Genomic DNA, 17,500 nt, shown 5'->3' on the forward strand with positions numbered 1-17,500 from the left:
GACACACACACACACACACACACACACACACACACACACACACACACACACACACACACACACACACACACACACACACACACACACACACACACACAAACACAGACGCACACATACATACATACACTGACTCACTCTTGGGACAGACTCCTAGACATTGAAACAGAAAAACACACGCACGCCGACAAACGGCCGTGCACCGGGACTGTCGACCTTGAAGGACACACACTTCGCCCGACATGCACAGACATACACAGACACCCACACACATACACACACACACCGCCTCGCCAAAACAGGAACCTTCTGAAAAATGTGGGTCATGTCTGGTTTCCATGTTCACACACCCCACGCACATACTAGGAGACACAATCCACTCACACACACACATACTTACATACACACGCGCGCACACGCACAAACACACACACACACTGAACAAATACAAATAATTTTCTTTGTCTCACACCTTACTTTCAGCTAAATATAACAAACACAACGACAACAGCAACATGTTTTTTGTATGAATCAGCCTTTTTCACGACCTTAGCAAATGTGTCCACGCCACAAACCTGGCCAACCCAGTCAACCAATTATCGCTTGGCATTCTGTTTAGGGAGTATGTATTCAAATTTGTGCCGGCGCTAAGCTTTATAGTAAACAAACGAGGCGGACTGCACATGCATGCAGGGGACGCATACCTGCAGCTTTCTGAAGGTTAAAGTAGACACAAACTAATCTGTGTGTGCTACCGACTGCCTGGTCATTAAAATAATGAGTCCAGTAGTTTACCCTTTACTAAAACCCCCCCGTGGACCACCGATGGCCTTTCAACTACCAACCTAGAACATGCACACTGGCAATGTATGGCATTATCAATAAACATGCAAAGAGGAATCCTATACGTTGTATGTTTCTTTATATATCTATCTATATATGTGTGTGTGTGTGTGTGTGTGTGTGTATGTGTGTGTGTTTGTGTGTACAAACTCACATGCATTAATGGAGACACACGCATGCACACGCAAGCGCACGCGAGCACAGACGCATGCACACACCAAGACACGCATTGCTTTTCTTTTCTTTCGCTGAGCAGGCATTCTGCAAGGGGTCACCATAGCGACCCCGACACCGAAGCAATCTATAACAGAGCCTACAGGGACAGAGGCAAGAGCCCAACTATTTTAGGGTATGGATACGCTATAGACTGACTGTGTTGATTCACGGAGCACGGAGCCAGAGAGAGTTGACTGAACGAGAGTTGGTCTAAAAGTAATGAAGGCTGGAACAATACAAATCCCCACTTCCGTACATTCACTATGAGTTCTGAATAAAAACTTGCACGACATGCTCGACACTGATCAATGGATCAATGCCAAGGGTGATGTATATACTAGGGCCCGACCGATTCATCGGCCTGACGATTTAATCGGCCGATTATAGCCTTTTTGAAAATAATCGGCATCGGCCAAAAAGACGCCGATTACAACCGATTTTTTTTTGATTTTTTTTTTTTATGTTATTGCGCTTAGTATCCTGCAGATTGCGCTCCTACTCGCCTTGCTAACTAACAACTTTAGCTGGAGTAAAAAAGAGGAGATTGAATTCTACCGTACAACATGAAAGCACGCTCGCTCAGGCAGCTGCGCGCTCACCTCACCAATGTACACAAGACGCGTTGTTTGAGCATGTTGTGCCTGTTTTTCTTTAGGTCCCAAGCCATGTTAATTTGTTACACTGAAGACTCTAACGGTGAAACCTTACTGCTCAGCACGCACGTGTTAGTCACTGCTCACGAGCGCAGCACATTGGGAGTTAGTTATTTATTTTACATTTTACATTACACTCATTTTTGACTGTAAATGTATTCTAAAACACTCAACGGTTCTGCATTCAATTCACATATTCGTCAAAAGTGTTTAAAGTATATTTAAGGTATCAAAAACTACGTTTTATATGCTTTTTTTTTTTTTTTTTTTTTTTTTTTTAATCGGCCGATTAAATCGTAATCGTAATTTTTCTCTGAAAATAATCGGCATCGGCATCGGCACTCAAAAATCAATATCGGTCGGGCCCTAGTATATACATGCAAATTATTCAGATATTGATCTTAAGTTTGGTTTTTCCTTCAGTGAGCAGTGTAATCATTCTTTATCCTTGGAATTTCTTCTGATATGGACTGAGCTCATACGTTGTATTGAGGATATTAAATAAGGTTGATGTTTGTCAATTTACCTTAGAAAACGCTTCACATTAATGAAGTGTGTCGAATCTACGGGGAAATATCGGTCTGGGAGATTGTTGATTCTGCTTTCCTTTTTTCTCCGCCACAATGCAAAGTCCTCCTGTTTAGGAATATATAACGTATGCCATTGAAATGCAAATAAGACATTTTGGAGGGCGGGTTTTTAAAGGCATGGGCCCACACAGTGGGGATCTTGTGGCAGAGCAGAGGAACGCTGCATAATCAGCCTTTACCATCAGCTCACTGATGTTCTGCATAATAGAGATGGGATATATGGACCTGTGTGTGTGTGTTTGTCTCTGTGTGTGTGTGTGTGTCTGTGTGTGGGTGAGGTTGTGTTTTTTTTTCTCTGTGTGGGTGTGTGTGTTTGTCTGTGTGTGTATGTGTGCGCCTGTGTGTGTATGGTGTCTCTGTGTGTGGTGTGTGTGTGTGTGTGTGTGTGTGTGTGTGTGTGTGTGTGTGTGTGTGTGTGTGTGTGTGTGTGTGTGTGTCCACACCGATGCCTTGATCCGCATGTGTTTGTGGATCGTACATTCAAATGTGTGCGCGGTGGCCGCACTTAATGCCACGCACGTTCTATTTATCTGCGTGTGTGTGGCGGGAAGATGACCCGCGGACCCACAGGGAGTACAGCTCCTGCCTCATTATAGAGAGAGAGGGGTGAGGGACGGGAGACGGATGGAGGGAGAGAGAGATCAGGGCGGAGGAAGAAACCCCAAAAAACGAGGTTGAAGCAGAGCGAAGGAGACTCAGAGGTCAGAGTTCAGCCTCCCATTAACACAATGAGCCGGCACAGCCCGTGGTTTGCGCGTGTTCAGACACACGCACAAGCACACAAACACAAGCGTGCGCGCACACACACACACACACACACACACACACACACACACACACACACACACACACACACACACACACACACACACACACACACACACACACACACACACACACACACACACACACATACAGATGCATGTATGTGTTAAAGTCCTTCATCTCAGCCATCGACATCAACCGAACAGGGCTAAAGCATCCACGCATTGCCACTAGAAGGATAGAGAATTCCTGGTCGACAGTTCGAGGAAACTGAACGATCACAAGGTCCAAGACGAGCAAAACCGAGCAAGAAATTATATATTGATGCGAGTGCAAGTCATTCTATTTGGACAATAAGAAGCAACGATGTGTTCGAAATTTATTGGCTAATATTTACGCGTGCTAACCCTTTATTTATTGGTTGAAAATTATAAATCGGTTCATCTGGAAGCTGTCTTTAGATTCATTCGCTCTCCAAGCTGTTTCCATCTTTAATATGCGATTTAATCTGAGATTAACCCATGTTTTAGAATCTCTCTGGTCACGGAGCTTCTTCAAAGAGGACGAAGCTTTTTAGATTGGGTGGAATCCAGTGCAATCTCAGTTGATCCAGTTTGTTTGCTTGCCTCCATGGCTGCAGCACACACTGTGATAAGGTGCCAATTTGTTTCATATCTGGCAACCCAGGGTACGCAGAGAATAGTGAATCATAACACACAGGTCAAAACAAAGACAAACGTTCAGACCCCGAGCGGGTTTTTGAAAGGAGAACTGCAGCATTGTTGTTGGGAGAGTGAGTATTCTGACCTATTGTGTTTCCTAAATCTCTTATGATGTATCAATGTACTTTGGGGATTTAGTAAAGTGCATTTGTTTAATTTAGATACATCTTTCATTCAGATAAGAAGAGAAGAAAATACTTATGTATGTATTGGTAAATATTCATGCCACTGCCCCAATCTAGAATGATTTTGTGATATTTTTGTATTTTTTTTTGTTACATCAAAAAAGCAGCAGAAGAGGTTTATAAAATGATTATACATACTGTCCTTTCAGTGTGCATGTGTTTGGCCAATTGTCATCGTCTTACTGTCTGGCGCATTGTAAAATAATTATAATAAGCATTTCAAATGCCTTTTAATTAGTCTAGACAGGAATAATCATGGCCGTCAGTAACAAGCCCATATTACATTGTCTAGCATCCACAAACAAAGAACCACAGGGAACGGTGGATTTGTTCTGTTCTTTGTTTTGAGCAACTCGGCCATGAAAGGAAGGAAGTTACATAAGGCAAACTTCGGAGTCTGGATCTAGAACATGTAACAACATGTCTGAATGCACATGTGAAGGGAATTTCCCCCTACTGCCCACAACAAGTCTGGAGATACAAAGGACTTACAATGCAGATTTGTCACAGTTTGCCAAGTCTTGTGCTGTTTGTTCATAATTTGGTCCGCAGTCGTAACATTTTGCAAGGAAGCAAATAAGTGGCAATAAGTATAAGCTGGGAGAGTGAGGCTCACGTAATTGGTGTCACTGTAATTGGAAAACGAGCACAGGACGCACATTCACACACATGCATGTACACACACACACACACACACACACACACACACACACACACACACACACACACACACACACACACACACACACACACACACACACACACACACACACACACACACACACACACACACATACACCCACAAACACATTCTGCCCACAGTTTAATTTGTCTGCTACAACAGTTAACCTATAATGGTTTATGAGGGAAAAATCAACTCTGAATAGAAGCACAAAATAACGCCATGTAGAAAAACTGAATTTACAGCTTTGGATAACTTTAAACTTGACTAAACATAATGTGAGATCAATAATCAACATTCGATAGACCAATTTAAATATAGATGAGATGCAAATGATCATAATCGTCATCTTATTTCTTTATTTGCTAAGGTCAATGTATCCATTGACAGTCAAAATCAAATTTGAATTGAAATTGAAATAGTCCAAATCAGGTAGTGAGGTGAACCAAAGGCCATACACCAGCATAGTTGAAAAACAAATCAGACATGAAACAAGAAGACAGGAACTCCAAGCAGCCTCTGACTGTACTTTGATACCGTTTTACCATCAACACCAACCTTCTAAACAGTGGTACACATGGTGATAACCATGAATAACGTATCTTTCCACGAAACTGTAATGCTAAGCTATGAGATGAACCCGAAATGGAGGGTCCCAAATAAAACACCATGGCTGGAATAACGGGACTCGATGCTAAAGGTAACAAGGAAAAAACGTGGTTATCCAAGGGGAGTGGGGGGAAAAGATGGTTTGGAGTAATGCTTGACTACAAAGCACCCACAAGAGAACAGCACCAGCCACCCCCTCTGATCACAGAGCAGTGTGGTCTATCTGGCACTACTTCCTGCACACTTAGAACAGTCATAATCTAAACCCCCTCTGTGTTCCCAAGTCTGCTTTCAAGAAGAAAGGCCACAGGGATCACGGGCTGGTTAACTGTTTGTGTGACTTGAGCAGATTCTGGGTTTGACTTAATGCACTTTTAAGGTTTGGATTATGCAGTTTTTTTTTCTTTTTTTAAGCAGAATGTAACCGTTTATAAAAAGCATAATACAGTGAAGTCAATAGTCAACGATTTTTTTTTTTGATAAACATAGGTAAAGCAAACCTGCCTTAACCTCCTCTGAACGCACATGTTTAGAAGCGAGAGAGAGAGAGAGAGAGAGAGAGAGAGAGAGAGAGAGAGAGAGATAGAGAGAGAGAGCGAGAGAGGGAGGGAGGGAGGGAGGGAGGGAGAGAGAGAGAGAGAGAGAGATCTCTTCTGAGAGAGTATTCTGTATTTGGACATATATGACATCTTAGGGACTTTTCAAGGATAAAAGGGGTCCAAGGAACCACAACAAAGCTCCTCAATCATCCCCCTCTCCCCCACAGTAGGAGTGTGAATCATGCACATCTCCTGGCACCCCCTCACTCTAAACCTCTCACATAACGCCCAGGCACAGCCACATGTGCGTGTGTGTGTCCGGTTCGCACAGTTGCTGCCAGAATGCGCCCACTCTGCCTGAGCATGCTAGCTATCCGCTTGGCGTGTACCGGATAATCCCTGTGTCTCTCGTGTCCATCACCCAGAGATCAGGCGGCCACCCCAGTGCTGTGGCATAGCACCGGAGCACCACTGAACACACCTCAAGACATCGTCTCGTCAGACTTCTCTTTGTATCTGTTTGTATTTGAGGCGCAGGGTGTTGGATCATGTTGTTTAATCTGAGCAAAGTACACAGAGAGCGGTTGAGGCAGAGCTTTATTTTTGCTGGACGTCATGTATAGTGTATAGTCACGTTAATGATTTAAAAAACCTTATTTTTCTTCGTGTCCCCGGCGTGGCCCTGTGTGGTTTTTCTTACTTGATTTATTTGCCTTGATTATTTCCTTGTCATTTCCTGACACTCTTTATGTCATTTAAAAACAAAGTCTTGCTTTATATTGCTGTGCCTCTTTCCTAGATAAGCAGTAGCATCAAGGTGTTCACAATGCTGCGTCAATCCAGCGCTCTGTTTGCAAATCCTTTTGCATTCACTTCAACTTGTAACCTTTCCAGCAAAGCCGTCCCCTTTTGTTCAAACTTGTTTCAAACCCGGTGCATCTGAAACATAAAGCCCATCCATTCACGCATCAATTAACCAAGGAATCGTTAAAATGCTAAATCAAAACGCTGAATCTCTGCCCTCACCACCATTCTGTCCTCACCTCCTCTAAAGTTGAGTAAGTGCTTTTTTCATTCCATTTCTCATTAGACGTTCACAACTGATCCAAACTCGCTCAATACTTTGCACTAAAAAGCGTTGGGTATGAGCCATGAAGGGCACAGATGAGACCTTGGGCATGCATGTGCTGAAGCCTGCATGAGGCCGTGCGGGCCCATCAACCATCATGAAATCCAACAAGCTGAAGGAGTTCAGAACCTAGTCGTCCCTCCTCCGCCTCACAGTGTTTATTCTGTTGTCCAAGCGTTCTGATGTACTCCATACAACCTTGTATCAGCCTCCCCTTCCCACCCACCCCCCTCCCCCCAGAAGAGTCACAGCCACCGGCCTGGAGCACACAGTGGGAGAGGAGACGAGCGCAGAGAATGCTCAAGTATATCCTTTGCTTGTGGAGCTTTCTCCCCTGGAGTGCCAGCGTCTGCAACGAAGTCCCGTAGCTAAGGATGGAGTCTGCAGTGAAAAAGTTCTCCTTCAGTCCAAAAAAGCTCTTCAGACAACTTCTCTTTGCCTTTTATGGAATTCAAGAGTTGAGACAATCCTGAGAAACGAAGCAATCGATGGCATGGGCCTAACATGCCTGGAAGCTAACCAGATTCTAATTCCAGTGCTGCATGTAATTCCTTCTCCCTTCCACCCCACTTTCCTGTCCATCAAGGTACCCAAAAAGCCCTTGAAGAAATATAAAAAAGAAGGCAATCTGCCATCTACTCCACAGACGTTGTCTGCTAATGGCAAGGAAATTAACTCAACTCAAAGGCTCCTTTCCTGGCTGAATAAACTGAACATCTCATTGCAAATAAAGTCTAGCGATTTGTGTTAGTGTTGTAATACATGCATATTAGTAGATGATACAGACTGAACACACAAACACACACACACACACACACACACACACACACACACACACACACACACACACACACACACACACACACACACACATACACACACACACACATACACACACGCCCTCGCGCACGCACGCACACACACGCACACACATATAATATTGATATTCCCGTGATCAAAGCCACTCTGCAGGCATCCATCTCCCACCCAGATGGGAGCACCCCCACACCATCCAAAAAGACAAACAATTATTATCCAAATCATACATTGTACAAAACTGACGGGATGTCCACCCCCACCGCTAACAAAGTATCTTAAACCAAAACCTTGACTCCTTAACCATACATTTCTCCTTCCGAGTTCCTCTCTTTTTCCACAGCTCTGTGCGTCTCCCTTCCCTTTTATCTTTCAACCCTTTTTCCAACTCCCTCTCTCTTTCTTTATTTTTTTCTTCTTCTTCTTTCCAGCCGGCTCTTTGAGGCCCCTTTAATCGTTGTGCGAAAACAGACAGACGAGGCCACATGAATGCGCGATTGTCAACAATACACAGGGAGCAGGAAACGAAAAAACAACTCAACAGTTGTGGCAGGGGCAGGCCGTTGCAAAACTCTTTCCATTATCGCAGTAATTCCCTGGCCCAAAGTAAATCGACTTGAACTACATTTTGTTTCATTTGACCATAAGTCATCCGGCAATTTTGCACAAAATCCCCTGGTTATGCTCAAAATTGAGGTATGTCTGATGGATATATACTAAATGCTGCTTCATTTCTTTCGCTGTACCTTACAACGGAGGTAAATCCGTCATGGAGGTTATGTTTTAGACCCGTCTGCGTGACTGTGAGTGGGATATCTCCAGTCGAGCACTGAGTAATGGGCTGAGTCATAAGCTGGTAACTGTTCGTGCCACAAAGTCAAAAGCGGCCTTGACAGTGGGCGAGACGTATCATAAAAAGGGGCATAACTTCCAACATGCTTAAATTGGTAAATTAACTCCACCAAGTGTTTCCCCCCGGCCCCGCCCACTTCCTTTCGTCTTGTAAATCTCTTAAAGGTGATATATTATATCAGCAGTTGTGAGTGTGATTAGCTGTTTCGAGCCATTTTGAAAATCTGCCTCTTCTGACATCACAAGTGGTCTTGTCCACCTAGATGTTTGCTGGATAGATCAGTCTACCAGCTTACCCAACGGACTGTAGCAAACGTTGCTCATCTTTCCGTCATACTAGGTGGACAGGCCCACTTTGGGTGTCAGAAGAGGCAGATTTTCAAAACGGCTTGTAATGGCTAATCACAGTCACACATGGTGGTATGATATGTCCCCTTTTAGAGGGCCTTGAGGAGTGTCATTGGACTGAGCTCAGAGCCGCCATTTTCCCTCCAAACCAACATCAAACTGATCTCTTGGCGGAGGTCTGTGCTCTACGGAGCACATTTTCTAGTCTGATGTGGAATTACTCTGTAGCCATTGTAAGCCATCTAGCTATTCAACACTTGATAGCAGCATCTCATTATGCTAGCATACTATTATCTCATTGTACACTCTGCCAATCCCATTGTCTCTGTAAATCATGGTAATACAGATGAGTTCAGGCTCCCTTGTTAAAAAATAACGAGACAACTTTTTTCAGGAAAGCTCTTTCACTTGCACTCATCTAAACCAAGTGGCAAACAGAGAGCCAACCTGTTTTGACACGCGCTTTCCTTTTTTGGGGGGTGCTGTTGACATGGACACTTGTGAACTAATCCCAGTGGTTATCCATCCTGTCTCTGTCACAGCGGGTCGCTAAGGGCAACGCATGGCAAATCCGTTTTTTCTGGTTTCTTTCCAGTGAAACACACAGCGAAAGCAGGTTTCGACTAACACATGCACCCGTGATACCTGTAGAACTAAGTGGGTAATTTCGTTAGCAACGCATCCAGAAGTGCCTCTTCTCATGGAAGTGTGTGTATGTGTGTGTGTGTGTGTGTATATGTGTGTGATTGCGGTTGCATGTGTGCATATGTGCATCTGTTTTTTTGTGTGTGTTTTTGCGTGTGTGTGTGTGTTTGTGTGTGCGTGCGGGTGCATGTGCGGGTGTCTGTGCTTGTGTCGTTAGGGTAGGGTATCTCTATGAATATCGGGGGTAATCTTAATTGTGCGCTACAGTGCTGTGCAGGGCCATCATCACTAATGGAGAACCTTAAGAATACCACCACCAACTCCCTAACGATCACATTCTAAACCAGCGCATTTACATCCAAATCGTTCACATGTGTTGCTGGCATGTGTATGTATGAATGATAGGATAATAGTGGCTGGGTTGTGTAAGTGTGTTTCCATGTTCCAGTGTTTTCCACACATGTTTGGGGATGAAGAGGTGTGTGTGTATGTGTGTGTGTGTGTGTGTGTGTGTGTCTCTCTCTTGACAGTCGTAACACAGGCATGGGTGGGGGGGCACAGGCACATGAAATCACACTTGTGCACTCACATGTATCCAGGAAATGGAGTGCTCGGATAATAGTTTTGCTGTTTGTGTATGCCAGGGCTTGTGCATGTGTTTGAGTGCGTCTACGTGTGGTTGTGTGTGTGTGTGGGTGTGCGTTTGTGTGTGTGTATGTGTGTGCACTCCTAATATGTAGGTCACCAATATATTCCGGATGAGGTCTAGTACTCTGGAGAACTGGCAGATATGAGGGTCTAAATTAGACACCATTATCTGTATGCGTGTGTGATGTGTGTGTGAAGGGAAGATTTTGTGTGTTTGTGTGTGTGTGTGTGTGTGTGTGTGTGTGTGTGTGTGTGTGTGTGTGTGTGTGTGTGTGTGTGTGTGTGTGTGTGTGTGTGTGAGAAACAGACATCATTATCACCAGACAAGAGGCTTGCGGGCATGTGCAATTTTGTGCACATTTATGCTTCAAAATGTGCATGAGTACGCTTGTATGTGTATGTGTATATAAGCGTTCAATTACTAACTATAATTGCCACATTATGTGTCTGTGTGTGTGTGTGTGTGTAAGTGTTTGTATGTGTGTACATACAGGTCAGCATAATCAGGAAAATGGCTTTGGGGATGTAAAATACTTTCGATGTTTATTTGTGGGTTTGTGCACACATTAGTATGTGTTTGTGTGCTTATGTGTGTCTGTGAGTGTTAGAGTTTGTGCGTTTGCAAATGAGACCATTAAGATCTGAGAGGTGAGCAGCCTTTCACCACTGACCTGGGAGTGTTTACGTCCCTAGCCAGCCACTGATGGCTGCTATTCCTTGGAATGATCTCAGACATCCTTTAGCGACTCCCTATATATATATATATATATATATATATATATATATATATATATATATATATATATATATATATCTTCCCCTTTCTAATAAATAAACCAACACATCTTCTGCTGCAGCGATCCACCTCAGCGAGGGACCGGCTGGGAACCCTTAAGAAGGACAATGAGTGGACCTCGATGTTTACAGCGAACACAATCCGACTTGCTTCCCACAAGCCGACCGCCTCATTCTTGGTCAGTTTCAACACGTGAAGCAAAGAATCACGGATCTGGAATTTTTCCAAGATGAAAACCTAGGCTGAGGATTGCTGAGTCACATCGGCGAATTGAAAATCCAACCGGGCCTTTTTTTAATGGTGTTTAATTTGCCTGAGAGAAGTGAGAGACTTGTAAAGTAGAGTTGTTAACCACTGGTTAACTTAATATTCAAGCTGCCAAATGTGTCACTTAGGCATTCATTTTGTTCGCGTTTCTGCAGCGGGCTATCGAAGCAGAACTCTGTGCCAAGGGTGCTTAAGAAGTTTTAACAAAGCTGTGTCGATTCCAACAGATGCTTATTATTTCTTACATTTCCGGCATTGGTAAACCAACATATTTAAATAACAACGTTTCTGACGTTTTTCTTCGCCGCAGCTCATTACGAAGATCTCTCCATCACAGAACTCCTGTTCTGTCAACGGCTTGGCGAGGCCCAGAGCATGGGCAAGTTTCAGCTCTCTTGGCGTATTACGGAGATAATTTCCATCACTTCCAATTCAGCCAATTACACTCGATGTGTTGCATAAGCACCGCCCTCACAAAGCCGTCATGCGATTTATGTGTAATGTAATCATCCTTGCTGATTGGCGGTTGAGGAGCCCAATCTAAGCGCACTCTGCGGCTTGGCCCAGACTGAGCAGTAAAACGGAGTGGACATCCCACTTTGTTGTTCCACCACTTTGTGTTAGTCAGACCAGAGTAAACGTGGCAGTGTATACACACACTGTTGCTGTGCTCCCCCCCCCCCGAATACGAATATCAAACTAATTGTTTTCAGATGGCTTCGTCTGGGGCTATACTTAATTTTTCAACCTCTACGCCGCATATACCTTCACATAATCGCACCTCTTCTTCCTTTTCTTTTACATTTGCCGGGCGAACAGTTTGAGATCTCGCAGCGGATTGGGGAGAGGAGGGAGGGACATTACTGGTAATCCCTTCTCATTTCACAGCGGTGCAGCTTTCAAACGGCCGTGCTGTCTGTAACTCACGACAGCGACAATAGCGCACACATCGGGCTTGTCAAGCCAATACCAATCTTTTTTTTTTCACCCTAGCTCAGGCCAAACTTATATTCAAGCTAAACTGAGATGAGCACGAACAGAGGGAGAGAAAAAAAAATGGTGGTGGTGGTGGTGGTGGTGGTGGTGGTGGGGAGAGGTAGGGGAGTGCAGGGGAGGGACCGGGGGGAGTGAGGACTGTCTGGGCTCTGAAAAGCTCCCGGCTTTGACCAAATCATATGCTGTCACTCACTAAGCCTTAGAAGGCCTGCACTTTTCATCAAAGCCCTTGATGGCTACCTTTCACTGTACTGTCGAATATAGATTCCCCTCCCGTCCCCGCTTCCTCCCCTCCTAAATCTCTTTCGTCTTCGCTTCCATGTCGAATGTGCCGTTCTTCCCTTCCTCCTCCCGACAGCCCCCCCCCCCCCCCCACACACACACACTAGCTCTGCCCCGCCCCCTTTTTCCTCAATATCTCCCCCACCCACCTCCCTCCTCTCTGCCTCCTCGCCCATCCCCTAATCTCCCTCCGAACCCCCTCACTCCGGCTGCTCAATCCAAACCTCCCTCGAATCCCAAAGGGTTTTGTTTTATTTTTCTCCATGTTTCTTTCTTCCTTACGTGACTACAGTGCTGTCAGGGGTAGATGAAACAAGTGGATTCAAATCATCAAGAGTCACAACCCACCGCGATAATAATCTGCCGCTCTACCCTCCCATGTGGCGTTCAGGGGTGAAGCTATAGCCCCCCTTTCCAGGAGGTGGGTGGGAGGGTGGGGGTCATTTGCATATTTGTCTCCCCCATCACCCCCCACCCCCACCACCACCACCACCACCCCCACCCTGCTTTTGTTTCCTTTTGATGAATTATTTACAGTGGGGTGGCATGACAGAGAGCAACGATGGGTGATTGCGTTCGCGGGGATGCACGGACGCGCTTGCCGTTCTTTTTCTCTTTGTAATTATTATTTTTGTTGGCTTTTTTCTTCCCTGCTCCCCTCTCTTCGTTTTTTCAATCAAGTTCTGTCGCCCGATGTTCCCCCGGTGACACATGCGCGCACAGAATGCATATCCGCCCATCTGCACCCTTTGAATAGACACACACACACACACGCTCACACACACACAATCTTCCACACACACACACACACACAGACTTGTACTGGTAACACTGTGAGTTGCTGCTGTTTTGCTGTTTTGCTGTTGACTCAGAACATGGCTCCGGTTGTTTGCTTGAGTGACTCAGGATCATGTAGAAAGTAGCGGAGGGAGCGACAGGAGCAGACGACTGGAAAAGTGATCAAGAAAAGTGTCATTGCTATTGGCAAGGAAAGGTTTGTTTATACATAGGCTTAAACAGTTGTACACACACACACACACGCATGCTCATATCAACACCCCCATGTTCACCTACTAGCATCGCGGCGCAGTCAATGGCTTTTTTCATTTTCATTGTTTTTGGTGGAACTCATTTCCAGGCCAAGTCCCTCATGTGATCCAGCGATACTCAACACACACACACACACAGAGACACATATACACACACGCACAAGCACACACACACACACACACACACACACACACACACACACACACACACACACACACACACACACACACACACACACACACACACACACACACACACACACACACACACACACACCTACACACACACCCCGTCTCTGCTACCTTGTCTTGTTATATTTATCAGATGCATAATTCATATCCCATAGCTGTATCAGTGCTGAGCCAAAAGTGCACATTTGCATTATTATTGATTGAAAACAAACTGACGTGGCTATACAGTTCTGCCCCCAAAACTGGGGAAGCTCTATTTGTTGCAAACTAATTGCATGCAAATAGCAAACTTGTGTTTGGGTTATTCTCTGGATGTGATTGTGGGTGAGGCATACGTTGCCTTCCAGTGTCATGGAGGGGATGCCAGATCTATCTTCTAATGTCACACAGTGAGATCAAATAGGAGACAACTTGTCTCACTGTACGCTGCTTCTGGTCTTTAAGACGGCTAGGCCCATTAATCCTCGGAATGAAAGGAGGGTTGGCCGGGCTATGCTAATACATCCCATAATATATTCCAGACGACTTTCCCCCGCCACATACTTTGCAACGCCATCGACAATCTAAAGTAGGATTTGTCATCGTCTGCATGATGTGCAGTTTTTCGTACTTGGATAATTGTATGTACGCACTCGCACAAACACACACACACACACACACGCACATTCACACAAAATACACACACGCATACAAACACACACACACACACACCCCCACAGACACACCCTCACCCCCACCCCCACACACACACACACACACACACACACACACACACACACACACACACACACACACACACACACACACACGCACACACACACACACACACACACTGAAGCACACAGACTCTGTTCAAACTGCAACCGCGAGTGCTTTAATTTTGGTTGGGTATTGATAAACAAGCTACCGATGTTAAATAATGTATGTGTCCTGACATCAAACTCAGTGTTTGGGGCCTGACAGAGGTTAGCTTAGCATAGCACCCTTTCCCGCCTCTGTGGGCAGCCAGCTTCCCCAGGGCTGATGATAGATCGCAGAGCTCGAGTTGTGGGGTCCTGGGATCTCAGCGTAACTGACACTTTGTGCACACCCACCGACGTACAAGTAATCACAAGTAGTCGTATTACTTTTCGATGTTTAAGTTAGTTGTGATAACTTTGATGTAGGCATAGGTCAAGATTTAGTGTGTGTGTGTGCGTGTGTGCGTTAGGGGGGTAAGGGGAAGGGGGGGAGGGACATGTATACCCCACTTTTGAACTTGCCCACCCCCCAATAATTATTCAAATGTAATTTAGTTTACATTTTTCAACTTTTAAAGAATTAATACTTTTCAAAAACTTGCTATTGATATACAAATTCACAAAGGAACACCCCCATTGGAGACGTAAGTGGACTGGCCATCACACTACTTATTTGTACAATTGTTCAGTGGTTTTTCACTGATCAATCACTAAACAATCACTGAATGTGTTAAATTGTTCACTGATTAATCTCAACATGTGTTAAAATTGTTGCTTTGACACAGTAATTATATCCCAGGGTTGGTTTGGGTAGTTGTTTTGGCCACATGGTTTTGGTTTCGCAATCGACAGAGAAGCAATCAATAAAAGGGTTCTTGTTTTTTCAGATTTGGAAAACCCCCCAAAAAGCAAATTAATTACTAAAAAATGTCCCCCCCCCAGTGTTAAAGTGAAATGGATCTCCATCCCTGTACGTGAACAAATTGCCCCTACAGGTGTTCACTTTGTGTTCAAGAGACCAGCCGTTGTGGCGTTAAACTCTTACTTCTCCTTGACTACATGAATAACACCACCGGTTATTCACATGAGGAAGTGTATTGGGGAACTGGTTGTCAATGACATCACAACACAACATGAGTAATATCACGTTCCACCCGAAACGCACAGTAACCGGTTCACCAGAGTGTGTCTGAGTGGAGTGGCTCACTTGTCAGTGGAGAAGTGCTGTGTCGCGTCTCGTAACGGCTCCAAGACGTTACTCGCGGTGGGGGAAGTTGAAGCGATTTGGCACCCCTGGTCAGAGTTGAATGTGGCCCTTGGTTGGTATGCGCGCCTTCATTAAAAACCAAAGGCTTTGTTTGGGGTTTTTTCAAACGGCTCTGTCTAACCCGCGTCCTTTGTGCGACCCCCTTTAGACTCGTACACATGAGATTACAAAGCAGCTGATGCCCGGGAAGAAGGACTCGGCGAGCAGTTCTTCTGCTTGTCTGCTAGCCAAACAGCGGCCATCAGCTCATTATTACCAAGGGCTCGCCGGAATAGCTAGCACTCTCCTCAATGACCCTGACAAATAAGTTGCCAAAATGAAAAGGTTGAAATGATATTTTTAAAGAAAACAAAATAACCTCTGCTACAGGCATGGTCCTCTGTGCCTTCTGGCAGCCATTTTGAACATTCTTCGCAGTTCCCAAGACGAGGCTGCGAGATGGCATAAAACAAAATACACTTTCTCTGTTATTCCCCCCCCCCCCCCCCCCGTGCCAAATCCTTTCATTTCAAGCCTCAAAGTAATATGAAGAACAAATAAAAACCGTGGGTGCAGACCTTTTGGTGGTGTCCGTTGGACTTGAACACAGGGGCTGGAATTGGTATCGCTGAACAAACAGCGAGGCTTTGTCTCAGCCACGCGACTTCACAGCCACACACACACCGGGATGGAATGACACGCTCGCACAGACAGCCCCAACACGGGCCCTCTCCTCCAGTAATCAAAGGCAACCATAAATGTAGACATACATGTATTAACACACACACACACGCACGCACGCACGCACGCACGCACAAACGCACACACACACACACACACACACATATTAAACACATAGACCAGAGTATCCACACAGACTATTCCCACCCATGCCTCATTGCCCCAAATGAAGACAAACAGTTTTTTCATTCGAGACCCACCTTTTATGACGCTCCGCCCATTTAGAATGCAATCACACTGTGTGCGATGAATAAAAATGGTTTTGTTCCCAGCTGTGCGGTCGTGCATCTCTCCGGCCCCGCGATCTCCCCTCCACGAGCAAAGGGACTGGAGCTGGGCGCTATAGATTTTGCCATACAGTCGCAGTGGTGGGGATGTAAAATGTTTTATTGTTATTGCCATATACTCTGCTTCTCCCCCCCCCCCCCCACACACACACTACCTCCCACTTGGCCAGCTGGGTTTTCCACTGACACTTTCAATTTGCGCTCAAAGGGGCTGATGCCGGTGATGAAGAACTCACATAACACACCATCAACATCGCGGGAGGTCAAGCATGTGTGTGGGTCTGTGCATATGTGCATAGTCACGTGTGTGTGTGTGTGTGTCTGTGTGTGTCAGTGTGTGTGTGTGTTTTGGGGGAGTGTTGGTGGTCAAAGGGGTTGAAATAAGGATTTTACATGTGACATAGAAATAAAGGATATAGCTGTTAGCAGGTGGGTGTATATATTTGTTTGTGTGTGTGTGTGTGTGTGTGTGTGTGTGTGTGTGTGTGTGTGTGTGTGTGTGTGTGTGTGTGTGTGTGTGTGTGTGTGTGTGTGTGTGTGTGTATGTGTGTGTGTGTGTGTGTGTGTGTGGGGGGGAGGGGAGTAGTAAATGAAATGAGGGAATCAGGAAAGAAGATGGAAGAAAAGGGAGGACATGTGTGATGGCCTTTTGCTTGTTATTGTCG

The 17,500-nt window shown here is 45.2% G+C and overlaps 1 long non-coding RNA gene across 1 annotated transcript in view; it reads left to right on the forward strand.

Annotated features, from left to right (window-relative positions):
• The window catches only part of LOC115554006 (uncharacterized), a 90,040-nt gene that overhangs the window by 56,114 nt on the left and 16,426 nt on the right, over positions 1–17,500 (forward strand). The window lies entirely within an intron of this gene.

This window comes from Gadus morhua, chromosome 11 (assembly GCF_902167405.1).
Source record: "Gadus morhua chromosome 11, gadMor3.0, whole genome shotgun sequence".
Taxonomy (NCBI): domain Eukaryota; kingdom Metazoa; phylum Chordata; class Actinopteri; order Gadiformes; family Gadidae; genus Gadus; species Gadus morhua.